Below are 21,007 nucleotides of genomic sequence, written 5' to 3' on the forward strand. Positions count from 1 at the left end.
TGGATGAGAGTACCTGATATTCCACATAACAACAATGGATATTCCCAGTTTTGTTTTGTGTTAGCTATGGTGTACTAGAGTAAGTTCACACTGGCTTACAAGAAGTAAGTATTAAATTACCAGGAATTTTGTGAGCTATGTGAAATTGTGTTATAGCTTGGAATCAACCAGGATGGGAGAATTTACACCAGAGAAACTAGCAAAAGCTATTAATCAGGGCTTTTTTATGTTTTTTGGAGACCTAGCTAAACATTTACCATATCACTATGTTAGCAATTGTAATAAGTATCTAATAGTACCTCATTATCGCTTCAATTTGCATTTTCTGAATGACTAAATTATGTTTTCATGGGCTTATTTGTCTTACATATATATTTTTGATGAAATGTCTTTTTATGTAACAAACTATAGAAATGATCCCTGAAAGTATAGTCTTGAAATGTCTTTTTAAATCTTTTGCCTATTTTTAAATCTAGTTGTTTTCTTAAGTTTTGATAGTTTTTAAAATATATTCTAGATGGAAGTTCTTTATTGGATATGTATTTTGTGTAAATATTTTTGCACAGTGTATGGCTTGTCCTTTCATTTTTAACTGTCTTTCAAAAGGCAGAAGTTTATAATGTTGATAAAGTTCATTTTATCAATTATTTCTCTTACTGATTGTGCTTACACTGTCTTACCTAAAATATTTCTTCTGTTTCTTCTAGAAGTTTTAGGGGTTTAGGTTTTTCATTGAGGCTTACAATCCATTGTTAGTTAATATTCGTATATTATGTGAAGTATGGGTTAGGGTTTATTTGCTTATGGATATCCAGCAGTTTCAATACTCTTTGTAGAAGAATGTAGATCGAATTACCATTGAACATGTGTCAAAAATCAATGAACATTTATGTCAGTCCATTTCCAGAGTCTGTTTTACTTCACTGATCTTTGTGCCTATCCTTTCAGTAATAACTTAGTTTCTTGATTAATGAATATTTAGCTTTGAAATCAGATGATGTAAGCCTTCTTAGCTCTTTTTTTTTTTTCAAAATTTCTTTGGCTTTCTTTTTCCTTTGCAGTTCCATATAAATTTTTAGACTTAGCTTATTTCTACAGAATAATCATGATGTGTTTTTATTAGGGTTGTATTAAATCTAAAGATAACCATTTGTATATGTCTTTTAACACTGTTTTACATTCATTAGTGTGTGTTGAATGTATTCACTCACTGAAATAACATTCTCAAATGAGTGCCCAAGTAACATTCTCAGAAAACTCTTTTATACATTTGTATTTAAACAAAGTTTTACATGCATTACATTATAGTGAATACATTCATTCACTGAAATAATACAACTCAAGAAGCTGTACAAGTAGAATTCCTACATCATGTTTTATACATGGGTCTTCAAATGCATCATTTGTGGTGAACTCAGATGTGACCACCCCATTAATGTGAGTAGACAGTGTTGTAAGGCAGAGATTCGGAAGAAATATCTGAGTGAAACTTCCACACTAAATTGAGAACAGTGTTATTTCAGTAAAAGTATGTATGGAACTCTGCAGTACATATTATACAGAGTTTAAAGTCACACATATAAAAGTGTTTCTGAGAGTGCCACTTGTGTGCCAGTTTAAAAATGGTGTTATTTCAGTGATTGGATGTATTTACTACTATGCTATGATATAAAACTTGTTTTTAAACACATGTATAGAAGATGTTTTCAAAGTGCTACATGCACATCAATTTGAGAAACAAGTTTTTAGTGTACAGATGTGTTCATGACTCTGTTCAGTGTTTAAAGACATCTAAATAAAAGATGTTTCTAAGACTGCTACTTACAAATAAATCTAAAGATTAATTTTGGGAAATCTCACATCTTAAAAATATTGTGCCTTGCAATAGATTAACACAATGTGTCTTAAGATTTTTTATTTCTTTTATCAGTCTTCTGTAGGTTTCAGCATACAGAACTTACAAAGATTTTGTTAGATATACTTCCATGCCATTAACATTGTTAGTACTTTATAAATAGCACTGTTTTTATTACTTGAATTTCCATTTGTTCATTCCAGTGTATACTAACAAAATTATTTCATATTGACTTAGCTTCCTATGAGTGTGCTAAACTCACTCTAGCAGATTTTTATGATCTCATTGAGACTTTTTATATAGACATTCGTCATCTGTGACTATTTTTTAGTATTTTAGTTCTATCTTAAGGGAGAATACTGGTCTCTTTCTTGTAATGTCTTTGTCTAGTTTGGATTAGACTAATGCTGGTATAACTAGATGACTTGGAAAGTTGTTCCTTGTCTTCTGTGTTCTGGAAGAATTTCTGTAAAACTGGTATTTCTTCCTTATATATGTGGTAGATTTCTCCAGTGAAGTCTTTAGGCTTTGAGCTTCCTTTGTTGGAAAGTTTTAAATTATGAAATCTATTTTTTAAGAGATACAGAGCTATTCCAGTTGTTTCTTCTTGAGTAAGCCTTAGCACTTTGTGTCTTTCAAGAATACACCATGAAATATTACACAGCCATAAAAAAGAATGAAATCATGGCCTTTGCAGCAGCATGGATGCAGCTGGAGGCCATTATCCTAAGCAAATTAATGCCAGAACAGAAAACCAAATACCACATGTTCTCTCTTATAAGTAGGAGCTAAACATTGAGTACATATGCACACAAAGTAGAGAACAATAGACATTGGGCCTAAATGAGGGTGGAGGGTGGGATGAGGGTGATGATTGAAAAACTACCCATCAGGTACTATGCTTATCTGGGTGATGAAATAATTTGTAAATCAAACCACTGTGACACACAATTTACCCACGTAACAAACCTGTACATATACTCCCCCAAACATAAAATAAAAGTTGTAAAGAAAAAGAATGTTTATATCATCTAAGTTGTAGAATCTATGGGCATAAATTATTCTATGGACAGAACTGTTCACAATGTTACCTTGTTTTCCTTTTAATATCTATAGAATCTGTAGTCCCTTTCCTGATAGCATAACTTGTCTTCTCCATTTATCTTAGTCTGGCTAGTGGTTTATCATTTTCATTGGTTATATTTATTTTTCTATTTTTAATTTCATTTTTATAATGTTGTTCCTTCTGCTTGATTTGGATGTACTTTTTTTCTTAAGGTGGATGCTTATTTTTTTAAGCATATGGGAAGTTAACATTTCTAATTTTTATTTTTTGTGGATACATAATAGTTGCACATATGGAGTACATGTGATTTTTTTGATGCATGAATACAATGTCTAATGATCAAATCAGAGCAATTAGGATATCCATCATCTCAAATATTTATCATTTCTTTGTATTGGGAACATTCCAAATTTTTTCTTTCCAGCTTTTTAAAATACACAATTACTGTTAACTGTAATCACCCTATTGTGCTATTGGACACTAAAACTTATTCCATCTACCTGTTAACCAACCTCTTTTCATCCCTGCCTCCCCCATACCCTTCCCAGCCTCTAGTTACCACCATTCTATTCATGAGGTCAATTTTTTAGCTCCCACATATGAGTGAGAACATGCAATATTTGTATTTTTGTATCTGGTTTATTCCACTTAACATCCTCCACTTCCATCCATATTGCTGCACATGAAAAGATTCCATTCTTTTTTATGGCTGAATAATATTATGTACATATACCACATTTTATTCATCCATACTTTGATGGTCACAAATGTTGGTTATTGTGAATATTGCTGCAATAAACATGGGACTGTGGGTTATCTATTCAATATATTGATTTCCTTTCTTTTGGTTATATAACCAAAAGAGGGATTGTTAAGTCATGTGGTAGTTCTGTTTTTAGTTTTGTGAGGAATCTCCATACTTTTCTTCATAATGGCTGTGCTAATTTACATTCCCACCAATAGTGTATAAGCATCTTCTCTCACCAGTATATAAATGCTATTGATTTTTGTACATTGATTTTATATCTGTAGATTGCCTGTTTACTCCCTTGGTAGTTTCTTTTGCTGTGCAGAATATTTTTTATGTCCCACTTGTCAATTTTCATTCTTATTGCACTTGCTTTTGAGGACTTAGCCAAATATTCTTTCCCAAGGCTGATGTTGAGAAGGGTATTTCCTACATTTTCTTCTAGGATTTTTATAGTTTGAGGTCTTACATTTAAATCTTTAATCTATCTTGAGTTAATTCTTGCATATGGTGAAAGGTAAGGGTCTAGTTTCTCGCTTCTGTATATGGCTAGCAAGTTATCCCAGCACAATTTATCAAACAGGTAGTCCTTTCCTCATTGCTTGATTTTGTCAGCCTTGTTGAAGATCAGATAGTTGTGTGTGTGTGATTTTATTTCTGAGTTTTCTATTTTGTTGCATTGGTCTATGAGTCTGTTTTTGTACCAACACTATGCTATTTTAGTAACTGTAGCCTTATAATTTAAAATTGAGTAGATTGATGCCACTGGCTTTGTTCAATTTGCTTAGTATTGCTTTGGGTATTTGGGCTCTTTTTTCTTTCCATATGAATTTTTACATAGTTTTTCCTAATTCTGTGAAGAATGACATTGATAGTTTGATAGGAATAGTGTTGAATCTGTAAATTGCTTTGGGCAGTATGGTAATTTTAACGAAATGATTTTTCCTATCATGAGTATGGAAAGATTTTTCACTTATTTGTGTCATCCTGATTTTTCTCAGGCAGTGTTTTGTAGTTCTTTTGTAGATACCTTTCACCTCCTTGGTTAGCTGTATTCCTAAGTATTTCAATTATTTCATAACTACTTTAAATGGAATTGTGTTTTTGACTTCAGCCTGGATGTTATTGATATATATAAATCCTATTAATTTTTAACATTAATTTTGTATCCTGAAACTTTACTGCAGTTATTAGCTCTTCAAGCTTATTGGTCTTCAAGAGTTTTCTAAGCATAGAATCAGAGCACCAGTGAAGAGATAGTTTGATTTCTTGGATGCCTTATGTTTCTTTCTCTTGCCTGATGGCTTTGGCTAGGATTTCCAGTACTGTGTTGTTTTAGTCTGTTTTCACAGTGTTACAAAGATACTACCCAAGACTGGATAATTTACAAAGAAAAGAGGTTTAATGGACTCACAGTTCCACATGGCTATGGAGGCCTGAGGAAACTTACAATCATCGTAGAAGGTGAAGGAGAAGTAAGACACATCTTACGTGGCAACAGGCAAGGGAGAGCAGGGGAAGCACCAGACACTTGTCAAACAGATTCATGAGAACTCACTATCATAAGAACAGCATGGGGGAACCACCTCCATGATCCAATCACCTCTACCAGGCCCCTCTTTTGATAGGTAGGGATTACAATTTGGATTACCACTCAAGATGAGATTTGGGTGGGGACATATGCAAACCATATCATTCCATCCCTGGCCCCACCCAAATTTCATGTCCTTTTCACATTTCAAAACCAATCATGCCTTCCCAAAAATCCCCCAGAGTACTAACTCATTCCAGCATTAATTCAAAAGTCCAAGAACAAAGTCTCATCTGAGACATGGCAAGTCCCTTCCACCTGTGAGCCTGTAAAATTAAAAGTTAGTTACTTTCAAGATACAGTGGGGGTACAGGCATTTGGTAAATGTTCCCATTCCAAATGGGAGAAATCGGCCAAAACAAAGGGGTCACAGTCTCTATGTGAGTCTGAAACCTGTCCAGGCAGTAATTAAATAAAGCTCCAAAATCTCCTCTGACTCCCTGTTAACTTCCAGGGCACACTGCTGCAAGGGGTGGGCTCGCATGACCCTGAACAGCTCCACCTCTGTGGCTCTGTAGGGTATAGCCTCTGCAGCTGCTTTCACCAGCTGGCATTGAGTGCCTGTGGCTTTTCCAGATGCATGGTATGAGCTGTCAGTGGATCTGTTCTGGGCTCTGGAGGGTGATGACCCTCACAGCTCCACTAGGCAGTGCCCCAGTGGGGATGTGGGGAGTGTGGGTGCCCAACCCCACATTTCACCTCTGCATCACCCTAGTAGAGGTTCTTCATGAGGGCTCTGCCTCTGTAGCAGGCTTCTGCCTGGGCATCCAGGCATTTCCATACATCCTCTGAAATCTAGGCAAGGGTTGTTTCCAAAGCTCAACTCTTGTCTTCTGCACACTGCGGACCCAATGCCACATGGAAGCCACCAAGGCTTGGGGCTTTCACCCTCTGAAGCAATGGCCCAAGCGGTACCTTGACCTCTTTTAGCTATGGATGAAACTGGAGCAGCGGGGATGCAGGGCACAAAGTCCTGAGGCTGCACAGAGGAGTAGGGCCCTGAGACCAGCCCATGAAGCCACTTTTTCCCTCCTAGGTCTCCAGGCTTGTAATAGGAGGTACTGCTGCCAAGATCTCTAGCATATTCTGGAGGCATTTTCCCTGTTGTCTTGGTGATTAACATTTGGTTCCTAGTTACTTATGCAAATTTCTGCAGCTGGCTTAAATTCCTCCCTAGAAAATTGGTTTTTCTTTTGTACCACATGGTCAGGCTACAAATTTTCCAAACATTTATGCTCTGCTTCCCTTTTAAACATAAGTTCCAGTTTTAAACCATCTCTGTGAATGCATATAACTGTATGCTTTCATAAAAAGGTTACCTCCTGAACGCTTTGCTGCTTAGCAATTTCTTCTGCCAGATACCCTAAATTATCTCTCCCAAATTCAAAGTTCCACAGATCTCTGGGGGACAAAATGCTGCCAGTCTCTTTACTAAAGCATAGCAAGCGTGACCTGTCCTCCAGTTCCCAATAAGTTCCTCATCTCCACTGAAGATTTCATTGTTCATAACACTATCAGCATTTTGGTCAAAACCATCTACGCCAGGGCTTTTTTTTTTTTTTTTTTATTTGTTATTTTTTTATTTTTATTTTTCGTTAGTGGGATTTTTATTAGTGATTCAGTTTCAGAGCTTGACAACAGTCTATTCAGGGTTTCAGTTTTTTCTTTATTCAATGTTGGGAGGTGGTGTGATTCCAGGAATTTATCTATTTCCACTCAATTTTCTAATATGTGTGCATACAGTTGTTCAGAGTTGTTCCTAATAGTTTCCAAGGATCTTCTGTATTTTTGTGGGATCAGTTGTAATATCATCTTTGTCATTTCTGACTCTACTTATTTGGATCTTCTATTTATTTTTCTTAGTTACCGTAGCTAGTTTTCTATCAATCATGTTTATTTTTTTGAATAACCAACTCTTGGTTTCACTGATCTTTCATATGGATTTTTTTTTTATCGGAATTTCATTAAGTTATTCTCTAACTTTATTTATTTATTTTTTTTGCTAGCTTTGGTGTTGGTTTGTTCTTTTTTTCTACTTTAAGTGCAAAGTTAGATTGTTAATTTGAAATCTTTCTAATTTCTTGATGAAGGTGTTCAGCACTGTAAACTTTTAACAGTGCTTTGGCTGCATCCCAGAGATTTTAGAAAATTGTGTCCCTATTTTTATTAATTTCAAACAATATTTTAATTTCTACCTTAATTTCAGTGTTCACCCAGGAGATATTCAGGAGCAAGTTGTTTAATTCCCATGTATGTGTGTAGTTTTGAGAGATCTTGATACTGATTTCTAGTTTTATTGTACTGTTGTCTAAGAAGGTGCTTGGTATAATTTCAGGTTTTTTTTTTTTTAATTTATTGAGACTTGCTTTATGATGAAGCATGTGGTGGATCTTAGAATATGTTCTGTGTGCGGATAAGAAGAATGTATATTCTTGGCTGTTGTGTGGAAAGTTCTGTAGATTTAAGTCCAGTTGGTCAAATGCTGACTTTAAGTTCAGAGTTTTCTTGTCAGTTTCTGCCTCAATTATCTGCCTTTTAATATTTCTGAGTATATTATGAAATTCTTGTAGTGAATTTTTCAGTTCTGGAAGTTCAGTGTAGTTCTTTGTTAAAATGGCAATTTTGTCTTTCAGCTTATGGATCATTTAACCAGATTTTTTGTATTCTTTGGTTTGGGGTTCAACTTTCTTCTGACTCTCATTGAGCTTCCTTGTCATCCAGATTCTTATTTTTATGTCTGTCATTTCAGTCACTTCAGTCTGATTAAGAACCATTGCTGGGGAGCTTGTGGGCTCATTTGGAAGTAAGAAGATACTCTTACTTCCAGAATTGGAATTTGCCAGAGTTCTTGGACTGACTCTTTTGAATTGCCAGAGTTCTTGGACTGACTCTTTTGAATTGCCAGAGTTCTTGCACTGATTTTTTCTCTTCTGGGAGGGTTGGTGTTTCTTTACCTGTAGTATGGGTATAGTCAGCTGGCTTTATTCCTGGATCTTTTCTGAGGGCCAAACCTCTGTACAGGGTCTTCATTTATGGCTGAATTCTTGCCCTTGGTTTCACAGAAGGATATATTAGCAAAATATTATTGGTGTTGTAGTTTGGGCTGTGCTCCAGTAGATGGTGCTTAAGAGTAATGGGAGGTAGATAAGCTCATACTTAGCCATGTGGCTCCTCTGTATTTCCTCTCACTTGCCACCATGCTCTGTGGTGTAGCAGGGAGAGAGGTGACCCTTCACCAGGTCTGTTCCTGGACCTTCCGCAAGCCCCTTAAGATCACTGGCACTGTGCCTGCATTTCTTCTGTTAGGCGTTCTCAGCTGCAGGGGTCCTTCAGGCAGAGGCTGCAGCAGAGAGACAGGACACCTTTCTGGGCTAGCCCAGCCAAGGGAGGCATGCCCTATTCCTGTGCTATCCCACAAATCAGCACAACTCATGCCTCTTGGTGCTCCGAGAGTGTGGGCTCCTCTCCCTCTTGAGTGCCTGCCACGAATCTAGGCTCTGCACTTCTGATCTATGCACCATAGCCCTGGGGTGCTATTATTGGCTCATGGCTCCATTCTCTGGTCCCTCAGAGTCAGATTCTGGGTACACTGGGGGATCGTAAGTGTCCCCAGAACATTGAAAATGTATTCAGGTAAGCAAAGCACCCAGGCTGGGCAGCAGACACTACTCTGTGTACATGTTCTTGTGAGACAGTCTCGCAGGAGCCCACAGAGTGCCTGACAAGCAGGAGGGCTTGCAGAATTGATGTGTCCTTGTCCTATGGGAAAGCTGGCCCTGCTTTCTCCTGCTCCATGGGTCAGCTGGGACTAGAGGTTCTTGGAGGGTGATGGGTACCTATGGCCACATTCCATTGGAGCTATGCCACACACAAAGGTCCCTGCCTCCACACAGAGGAGTCTGTTTCTATGCTTCACTGCCTGGATTTGGGGGAGCGGTGATGCAGGTTCTCCTGTGGACACTACAGGTGGTGTCACACTGGGTCACACCCTGAGGCCACAGCCTTTGAGACCAGTTCAATGATTTGAGACATTTCTTTCCCAATATACTCATTCCATGCTGTAACTATCCCTCTAAGAACTATAGCACTGGATGTTTTGCATCCAAATATGATATGCTTTTTCATTTTCCTTACATTTGAATTATTTTATAATTTGCTTTGTGACTTTGACCCTGTAATATTTAGAAAGGAACTGCTTTATTTCCAAATATTTGGATTTTCACAGATATCAATGTTATTGATTTGTGGTTTAATTCCTTTTTAGTCAGAGAACATACTTTTGATAATTCCAGTTCTTTTAAATGTATTGACATTTGTTTTAAGGGCAAGAATATAGTTTATCTTGGTGGATATTCCACATGCATATCTTCTGTTTGCAGTGGGGTATTATAATGAAAATAGTAATTGAGCCTGGTTGGTTGACAGTGTTGCTCAAATCTTCTATATATTTTCTGTCTATTTCTGTTGATTTACTGTGAGAGGACTATTAAAATCTCCAACTATAATTGAGGATTTCTCTTTCTCCTTTCAGTTATGTTTTTATTCTATGTATTTTGAAGCTAGGATATATACACATTTAAGATGCTTGTTTTCTTAACATTTTGTAAGGCCACTCTTTATACCTGCTGATATTCCTTGTTCTGAAGGTAACTTCTAGCATTAAGATAGCTACATTAACTGTCTTATAATTGTGACTGCATGATATATAGTGTTTCAACATTGTTTCTAACCTGACATATATTTAAAATGGATTTGTTGTTGATAGGATATGTATTTTAACACAATCTGAAAATCTCTGTATTATTATAACCATTGATATTTAATTAGTGGTATGACTAAATATAAAACTATAATTTTGCTAAACCATTTCTAATTTTCTGTCCTTTGTTTTTCAAAACCTTTCTTCTGCTTGCTTTAATGTGTTATTTTAATTTAGTTTTTCAGTTTACTTTTTTATACTTGTTTTTAGTTAAATACATTTTTAGGGTTTATACTATATGCACTTGTGTGCATAATTATTACACTAAGAATTTACAGTCTACCTTCAAATAGTTATATAACTTTGTGTGTTATCAAAGTACTTTATAATAGTATATTATGAATTCTTTCCTTCCATCTTTGATGCTGTTCATTTCATATATTTTAGTTTGAAATATGCAACAGATCCAAAACATAACTAATTTTATTTTAGACATTCATAACATCATATCCTTTATATTTACTTTTATTTTGAATTTATCGTTTTACTTACATAGATCCAGGTTTCTCTCTGGTATCATATTCATTCTGCCTGAAACTCTTCCTTTAAGATTTTTGTACTTCAGGTCAACTTGTAATGAATTCTCCTGGGCTTTTGTTTATTTGAAAAGTCTTTTTAAGCATTTTTCTTTAAGCACTTTATAGATGTTATTCTGTTGCCTTCTGACTTACATAGTTTCTGATTATAAGATTGCTATACTTTTTATTTTTGTTCCTCTCTATGTAATGTGCCTCTTTTTCCTTTTTTCTTTGGATAACCTCATAAATTTATCATTATCTCTTGTTTTAAGCAGTTTTAATATAATTCACTTTTTTTTTTTTTTTGATACAGAGTCTCTGTGGCTCAGGCTGGAGTACAGTGGTAAGATTGTGGCTCACTGCAGCCTCAAACACCTGGGCTCAAGCAGTCCTCCTGCCTCAGCCTCCCAAGTAGCTGGGACTATAGGTATATGCTACCATGCCTGGCTAATTTTTTATTTTTATTTTTGTTCTTCGAGAAATGGGATCTTGCTGTGTTGACCAGGTTAGTTTCAAACTCCTGGGTTCAAGCAATCCTTTTGCCACAGCCTCCCAAATTTCTGGGATTTCAGGCATAAGCCACTGTGTCAGACCTGTTCAGGTATTTTTAAATATATATATATTTTTATCAAGCTCAGGATTCTCGGAGTATATTGAGTTTTGGTTTGTTGTCTTTCATTATTTTTGGAAAATTATTGACCTTTAAATATCCAAGTATTCCTCCTACCTAGGTTCCCTCTATCCCTTTCTCTTTTCCTGTCTCCTCCTCTCTCCTTTTATCGCCATCTTCCTTCCTTCTATTCCACTTCTTCCTCCTTTTTCTCCCCCTCCTCTTCCTTTTTCCTCTTTTCTTTGATTTCAACTGTACAAATAGGTAATAGATGAACTTTTCTTCACTGATCACATTCACAAAGTTTATCTCCAAGTATAAATTCTCTCAGGAGCAAAAGAAGAACTGCAGCTGAATATATTCCCACACTTTATACATACATAGGGTTTGCAACCAGTATGACTTACCTGGTATACAATAAGGTTTGTAGTATGATTAAAGGCATTTATAAGGCTTTATGTTATTTCTGTTTAGGTTTTTCTCCAGTAGGAGTTCTCTGATGTTTAATTAAATTTGTATTTGAAATAAAGGCTTTTTCATATTGTTTACATGCATTGAGTTTCTTACCAAAATGAATTCCCCTGTGCTGCAGGAGAACTGAACTCTTGTTGAAGGCTTTCTCACATTTCTTACATTTATAGAGTTTCTCTCCAGTATTATCTCTCTGATGTTGAAGGAGATGTGTTCTCTAACCAAAGTCTCTTCCATAATTAGTCCTTACAAAAGGTATCTCTGCAGTACAAACATGCTGGCTTTTAATGATGTGTAATTTCTTGGGACTCTTTCTGGCATTCATAGGATTTCTCCATAGTGTCAGTTCTCAGATGTGCTATGAGGTTTGTACAATGATTGCATTTATATGGTTTCTCCCCAGTATGAACTGTCTCCTGTATGGTAAGGTTTGTATTATGACAGAAAGAATTTCTGCGTTCATAGAGCTTCACCCCCAGTGAGTTTTCAGATATTTACTTAGGCCTCTACTTGATTTGACAGCATTTCCACATTCTCTACACCCATAGAGTTTCTTCCAAGTGTGCATTACCTGATGTTTGATAACGTTTCTACTTCAGTTGAAAGCTTTTCCATGTTCTTTACACCCAAATGATTTTTCTTCAATATGTGTTCTCTTATGTTTAATTAGGCTTGCATTTAAATTGAAGACTTCCCCACATTTATTACACCCATAGGTTTTCTCCCCAGTATTAATGATCTAATGCCACATGACAGTTGAATTCTAGGGAAAGGCTTTTCCACATTTCTTACATTCATTGAATTTCCCTGTGGTATGATTTCTATGAATACTAATGAGATGTGCTCACCAACTAAAGTTTTTTCTACCTTCTATATATTCTTCTGTACGATGATATGTGTTTTCTTTCAACTCTTGTTATCATGCATAAGATTTTTCCCCTCTATGTTCAATGTATAGTAAGGTTTGAATTCCTATAAAAGCTTTCCCACATTTCTTACAGTCGTATGATTTCTTCCCAGTATGAACTCTTTGGTAGACAATAAGGTTTGCATTCTGATGGAATGCTTTTCCATATTTATCACATTCATAGGACTTCTCTCCTTTTTGAGTTCCCTGATATGTACTGAGATTTGCAGTTGAAATCTTTCCTTTGCTCTTTACATCCATATCATTTATCTCCTGTAAGAGTTTCTTGATGGGATATAAGACTTGAATTATTTTAAAAGACATTTCCACAATTCCTGTATTTGTTGGCCTTCTTCCAAATATGAATTATATCAGGCTATGGTCAGAAGTACAGCTGAATGCTTTCCCATCGTTACCACATTCATAAGGTTTCTTCCCAGTGTTACTGCTTTTATTTGTAATCAGGTGGCAGTTTAAATTGAATGGCTTTTTCTACCTATTACACATCTACATTACCCAGCTACTCCCTAGTATGAATTCTTTGATTTCTAGCTACTGTTTTACTAGCACTGAAAGATTTCTCACATTCTTTGCTTTCAAAATATTTTTCTTTATGGATTACATAATGTTGAGTAAGATTTAAATACTCCATAAAGATCTTCCAAAATACCTTACATTTTAAACTTCTTTTCCAGTACAGATCATCCTATACCTCAAAAACTCTGAGATAAGGCTATACACATCACTGTATTTGTTATTTTTTGTACTTTTATTATACATTTCATCTCTTGATTGCTCTGAATTACATTTTAAGCTCTTTGGCTCACACATATGAAGTCTTTTTTTTTTTTTGAGTTGGAGTTTCACTCACGTTACCCAGGCTGGAGTGCAATGGCGCGATCTCGGCTCACCGCAACCTCCGCCTCCTGGGTTCAGGCAATTCTCCTGCCTCAGCCTCCTGAGTCGCTGGGATTACAGGCACGCGCCACCATGCGCAGGTAATTTTTTGTAGTTTTAGTAGAGACGGGGTTTCACCATGTTGACCAGGATGGTCTTGATCTCTTGACCTCGTGATCCACCCGCCTCGGCCTCCCAAAGTGCTGGGATTACAGGCGTGAGCCACCGCGCCCAGCCTTTTTTTTTTTTTTTTTTTAAACAGACACTCTGATATGTAACAAGGTTTGAAATCAAATTTAAGCCTGGGCACAGTGGCTCACACCTGTAATCCCAGCACTTTGGGAGGCCAAAGTGAGTAGATCACTTGAGCCCAGGAGTTTAAGACCAGCCTGGGCAAAAGGGCAGAATCCCATCTTTACAACAAAACATAAAAGTTAGCCAGGCATGGTGTCACATGCTTGTAATACAAGCTACCAGGGAGACTGAGGTGGGAGGATCACCTGAGCCCAGGAGGTTGAGGCTGCAGTGATCCATGAGGGGTAATTTAGAAATTATTTTTTTCTCCACTAGTCATCACTCTTCCCCATGCTCTAGCTGAGTGATTACAATTGGCTTGAAATATCAGTATCTTGTTTGTGGAGAGAAATACACATGTATATGTTTTCAGTTTCTTCTATCAGTTTCCTATGGCAAATTACCACAAACAACAAAGGGTTTAAACCACAAATAGCTTAAACCAATACATCTTTATGCCCTTAAAGTTCTAGATATCAGACGTCTTAAACCAGTTTCAATGAGCAAAAAGTCAAGATGCTGGCAGCATCATGCTGTCTCTCAGGATAATTGGTTCCTCACCTTCTGTAACTGGCATTCCTGGGCTTGTGGCAATATCGCTTTAATCTCTGTCTTGTGGTCATATCGCCTTCTCTTCTGTGTGAAGTTGACAGGGACTGAATTGTGTCCTCCATATGTGTTGAAGCTGTAATTCCCAGTGCCTCAAATGTGACTGCACAGTAGTCCCTCCTTTTTCATGGTTTCACTTTCTGAGTGATCAACCACAGTCTGAAAATATGAGATGGAAAATTCCAGAAATAAATAATTCATAAGTTTTAAATTGTGAGCTATTCTGAGTAGAGTGATGCAATCTTGCTCTCCTGCTCTGCCCCACCCTGTCCAGCCCAGGATGTGAATGATCCCTTTGTCCAGCATATCTGTACCATATACTCTACCTGACTGTTAGTCACTTAGCAGTTATCTTGGTTACTAGATTTTTAAAAATATATATGTATATAAGGTTCTGTACTATCCAAGGTTTCAGGCATCCACTGGGGGTGTTGGAATGTATCCCCTGTGGATAAGGAGAAACTATTATATTTGGAGAGAGGGCCTTTAAGAAGGTGATTAAGTTAAAATGAGACCATTAGAGTGGGCCATAATCCAATCTGTCTGGTATCCTTGTAAGAAGAGGAGATTTGGAAACACAGAGAGACCCAGGGATGCATACAAATAGAGAAGAAGCATGTGAAGACAGATGGAGGCCTCAGAAAAAATTAAACCTGCTAACACCTTGATCTTGGAATTTTGGCCTCCAAAATTGTGAGAAAATAGATTTCTGTTGTTTATGCCATCCAGTCTGTGGTATTTTGTGATGATGAATACACTCCTGTGACAACAGACCCACTCCCAAAACAACATTCATTCATGAGGGCAGAGCCCTAACAACCTAATCACTCATAAAATCGAAATATGCATATTCAACACTGTTGCATTGAGTTTTAAGTTTCCAAAACATGAACTTTGAGGGACACATCTAAGCCACAGCAAAAGGAAACCATAAAGATCAGAGACTCAAATCTGGGAAAAGGCAATAGCTCACTCTGTTGGTGCACTTTATAGGGTAGTGATTTGCAATTCCATCAGTGTAATGCCTCTTTTTTCTAACATTACTGAATACTACCCAGAAACTGATTCGAAAATAATGTTATCTCCCATGTGTATAAAATGTTTAATGTAGGCAAAACAGTGTTCAGTCAGTGAACCTAAGTGTTCAGTAGGAGAATGGATAATTTTACTGTGGAATACTCATAAAAATAATACTTAGCAATAAAAAGGAATGTGCCCCAATACATGCAACATGGATGAATGTCAAAAATATCATGCTGAGTGAAGGAAGTCCTATACAGAAGAGAAAATAATATATGATTTCATTTACATGAAGTTCTTGAACAGGCAAAACTGATCTATGGTGGAAAACATTTAGAACAGAGATTACCTCTGGTGGATGGTGTTGGGGACTGATTAGAAAAGGGCATTTGACAAAGCTCTATGAATATACATTTAAGATCCAAATTAAAAACAAATATTGAACTCTGATTAATATGAATGCTGCAATATGTAGGAGAGAGCATAGTGATGTCTCTAGTTTCACTTGAAGTAATTGAAAAATTAGATTGATAGGTGACAGAAAAATAGACAGATGTAGAGATATGATAAATCCAATGTGGTAGGATGTGACTAGAAGATAGGGTGTAGTGGCTCACACCTGTTATTCCAGTGCTTTGGGAAGCTGATGCAGGAGGTCACTTGAGGTCAGGAGTTCAAGACTAGCCTGGGTAACATAGCAAGGCTCCGTCTCTACCAAAAAAAAATGTATTCACTATAAAATTCTTTCAACTTTATGCTTGAAAATGTTCATAATATAATGTTGAGAATATTGTTAATATCATCCAACATTAATATAATACAAAATTAATGTTTACTTAATTTTAAAACATTAATTGAAATTAAATTATAAAATGAATAAAAATGAGAAATGTGAACTCATAAAATTGAAACATGTTTTCCAGCTCTATCACTGCTGAGATAGTGTTGCTCCCTAACAATAGCAGCACTTCTGCCCACTATTATAAAATTACTGTGTCCCCCATTGCCTAAATTTTATGTTTTAACGCTCTTATCCACCAAAAGGAACAAGCACACCTTGCCATGTAATGTAATACAAATCTTATATCAGTAAAACATAAGGAGGGATATATATGCCAATTATCAGTTTATTGTCTCTCACCCCCCAGCCTACATTTCTTTGTCCAAATCTATGATACTGTACTCTGAGTGACATAGTAGCAATATTGTTTCCAAGAATATCAAGGACAGTTTTGAAAGAAGAAAATAATAAATCTAAAGGGACTCCTGCTAGCAAATTTTACAATTTGCTTATTGAATAACACTAACAATAATAATAAAATAATAATTGTAGTATATTAGAACAAACTGAATCTGTGAAAAAACATAGATAACTTGATAAGCTTTAAAAAAAGAGTTTCTCTATATGGACATTATGTTCTTTTGTTACTTATATCTGTTTATAAGCAAGTACTTGCTCTTTCTGTCTGTGTAAGCAGGAAAGACAAATACTGTGAATAAGCCAAATAGTCCAATTAAAAGGAGGAACTATTTTAGTAACAGTAATGAATAATCAGTGCTGTGACTTTCACATAACATCCAAGTAGAAGAAGGAGGCTAAGTAGCGTGTTTAAATGTCCTAAAGAGGAGAAATAACTTGGCTGAATTGATTCTTTATCTCCTAAGAGGTAACTCTATTAATTATAATGAAATACTGATAAAAAAATTTGTTCCTTTTAAATGTTAACAGGCTAAGTCAAAATACCATAATGGCATATAATGAGTTATAAAATATTGACTAAGAAAATAATTTTAAAATGTATTGCTGAGAGGATTGGGGTAGGAGGCAAGAAAATAAAACCTACATGACAGGAGAATTGTTTGAATCTGGGAGGTAGAGGTTGCAATGAGCCAAGATCCTGCCAATGCGCTCCATCCTGGGTGACAGAGTGAGACTCCATCTCAAAAAAAAAAAATCTTTTATTTTTTTTCAATTCTTTTTAAATTTAGTTCTCCTGCCTCAGCCTCCTTGGTAGTGGGATTACAGCCATGCACCACCATGCCTAATTTTTGTATTTTTAGTAGAGATGGGGTTTCACCATGTTGGCCAGGCTGGTCTCAAACTCCTGACCTTGTGATCTGCCCGTCTTGGCCCCCCAAAGTGCTGAGATTACAGGTGTGAGCCACCACACCCTAGAACCTTAGGAGGATTGTAGGATCACGTGGCTCAGGTAAAGTTCAAAATTGTCAAGATGTTATACTTATTTGGTTATTATGAATGTTTGTAAGTAATGGTAAAAACTACAACTACTTTTGCACCATCCAAATAAAATTGACCTCTGGGAAAAAATACCAGCTGTGTGATCATACATCTCACTTTTCCAAACCTACTTCTTTCTAGCCATGTTTATGCCTCTCCATAAAAGAAGTAGACATGGGCTCTGGAACAAAGCCATTCTTTCTGGAGAAAATAATTATTCACCTTTTGAAAGGAAGCTTCTGATGTACTATTAGGCCTAGTGGAAACTGAACACCTACCTGGAACATCAAATTACTGGGTAGTCACACCCACCCATGAGCTGGGTATTGTCAGATCAACCAAGTTATACAATTGGATAGGTACTAAAGGAATCCTCCTATGATATAGGAGGGAAATGGTATGTTTGAGATTGATTCAGAGGGCTAAAATTTCATGAGTAGATGGCCCAGACCCTCATGTTCAATAGCTCTGCTGCACTCTTGGCTCTTCCTAAACATGTATCCATGGCCCTACAGGGAGTTTCCTGTGACCAGCTGACAGAGGAAGTGAAAACACAGGCCTGGGTCACAGAAGAGTGGCTCAGTACTGCAACCGCACCAGACAAATCTGGTTCAACTTTTTAACAAGGTTGTGAGTTATTTTTCAATTGCCATGGACCCGCAGGTCATGTAAACTGAGTATGCCTGGATAAAAGAAGCCTGCAACCATAGGGAGAACCTAAATGCTCAGATCTAGGATCAGAAACTCAATTAAGAAGCAGACACTGCATGTCAGAATCCAGGATCAAATCAAATTGAGCTCTGGCATCACCCACATGGCAGGATCCAATCAGATAATGCCTCCCAGCACTACTTTATTGCAAGATCCAATCAGATCATGCTTCATTACCCTATGCTTATAAAACCCAACCCTGCCTCTAGCTCAGGGAGACAGATTTGAGTCTTTCCTCCTATCTCTTTGCAGGTCAACTTAAAGCTTTTTCTATTTTCAAAAGCTTGTGCCATGGTATTGGTCTCCATGTATATCAGGCAACAAGCCCATGGATTGCTTGGTAACTGTATGTTGGAGCCAAAATCATACTGCTGCTGTACCTGAGCCCCACTCAAGGATAGCCTTAAAGAACAATGGTGAAGGGAAATCTTTCCAGTGGTAAAGTCACAACAAAATGGTGAAAATCCTCATCTATTAAAGTATTATACACAGAACTGTGTATAAAAGCTACTATTTTTATTAAAAATGTTTTGAAAGAATTTATTAGACACCAAAAAAATGGCTGCCTGCAGAGATTGGTATGGGTGTGTAAGAGATAGAAGTGAGAAGGAGACTTACACCTTACATTCTCTGTATCTTTTGTATTTATAGCCACATTAATGTATTACCTATTTTTAAAGGAAAATTCATGTTCAGCATAGAATGGAATGTACTATTTTTCAAAAATTCTTAAGAATGTCTTTCTGTTGTCTATATATGAACAGCTATTAGTGGATATTTCCTAATTCTAATTTGTCAATTCCAGATCCCCAAAATACACACACACACACACACACACACACACACACACACACCCCAACCACACACACAAGGGATGTTGAAAAGAAGGGTGATGAAAATATATTTGGCTCTACCAGGTATATATTCACATTATAAAACCAAAGTTATTTAAATTAGTGTGGCACACCTGCAAAAATTCAACAGACCAGGAAAAATGAGAATTAAGCAATAATTATAAGAACTTGTTTATGAAAAAGAATCACAAGCCAGTGACTGAAGAAGGCATTTTGGAAACTGGCTAAATATGTAGGCATAGGCAGGAAATCAAGTTAGCATCACACTTGATATCACATATCAAAATTATATCCTCCTTTTCAAAACCTTCCAGCCTCTCACTGTGAGAAAAGTGTTTTCATCAATTCTCTGACTTTAATCCTAGACAAGCTGCCTGGCCTATGGGAAAGGGCACAGAGTCTCAGGTCACAAACCTTATAATAATCATGGTAGAGTTCTGGACAACCACTTAGTATCTCTTTGCCTGCGTTTTTTCATGGTCGAAATGGCTGGGTCCTTGTTATCTGTGGTTCCACTTTACCCAAGTCTTCCTGCTTCCCTCCAGGATGTGCAGCACCAGCCAGTGTACAGGCCCAAGGTCTGGACAGCCTCCCTTCCTCTGGCTCCCTTGGATGCTGCCTGCAACAGTACTGGGGCTGGGGCAGCACACACCCTCCGGGTTAGTACTCCAGCGCTCCACCACGCCCTCCGGGGTCCTATCTAAGGGCCCCTCAGGCCTCCTGCACTTACTGCCACCAAACTCCCAACTCACCCCTAACTGCTTTTTTACTTCCTCTTTAAGAGCTCAGGTTCAGCCTTCTTTTTCCCTCTGTGTTGTCAGTATCTCATCTCAGTTCAACATTTGTAAGTAAACTAAACAATGCCTTAGAATCCTTATGACTTCTACACTTCTAGAATTCTCATGTTTTCATTGTGTGGCTCATATTTTCATGATTTTGTATCCAAATTCTACTTTGCCCCAACTTTGTGTAGGATTAAGTATAACTCCTCAGTTGTTCTAATATTTTAATACCACTTTTAATTTCCAGTATAGTCTTTAAGATTCACCGGTTACCAGAGCAAGCTTATTATTACAACAGCTAGTTACTTATCAATACCAAGAGGCGGTTCATGGGGAGATGCCACTGGTTCTATTGGCATCTCCCCATGAACCACCTCTTAGTATTCATTCTGGGACCTCTGACCCAGGTTAATGCCTTGGCTAGTCACATTATTGTTAAGTAAAGAGGAGTATAGGAGAGCTACAGTAATACTATTTTTTAAATCAACTCCATCTTAAAACTAGCAAGGCACATTCCTTGCCAGTCACAACACACAGTCATAAGATGTTTTTGGCTAAGGAAGCAGCTTAGTAATGCTTGTAAGGACAAACTCCTATGACAGCAGAATGTCCTGATGTCCCAGTAATCACATAACAATGTATGCTTTTAAGATATGGTAATGTTTTGATGTACTTATGCACTAAAATGCCAAAGAAAACTTTTTAAAAATCAACAAAGTACTAAATTTTGTCACGCCGTCAGCCTACCCCCACATAGACATAATAGCTTTTACACAGATAAGATCCCTATACAAGAAGAGTGTAAAACAAAGAAGGCACATTCCTCCATTTGCTTTCTGAGGACACCCTACTCTGTATCTGGGTAGCTTTCAATAAACTCTTCTCATTGTATTCTGCGACTCTCCTTGAATTCCTTCCTGCTTAGACCCAAGAGTTCTCTCTTAGGGTCTGGATTGGGACCTCCTTTTCTGGCAACACTATTTCCTACTCCATTTTAGCCTCTGATCCTCAGAGGAATCACTTTGAGCTGATTCTTTTTGTATCTACCTACTCATTTCTAAATATACTATGCTTAT

The 21,007-nt window shown here is 36.9% G+C and overlaps 1 pseudogene; it reads right to left on the minus strand.

The window, feature by feature from the left end:
- Positions 1–360: 360 nt before the first annotated feature.
- On the minus strand, positions 361–436 carry LOC116525371 (annotated as a pseudogene).
- Between the last annotated feature and the right edge of the window lie 20,571 nt (positions 437–21,007).

The sequence above is a fragment of the Sapajus apella genome, unplaced genomic scaffold (genome assembly GCF_009761245.1).
Source record: "Sapajus apella isolate SASKATOON/1434 unplaced genomic scaffold, GSC_monkey_1.0 scaffold47, whole genome shotgun sequence".
Taxonomy (NCBI): domain Eukaryota; kingdom Metazoa; phylum Chordata; class Mammalia; order Primates; family Cebidae; genus Sapajus; species Sapajus apella.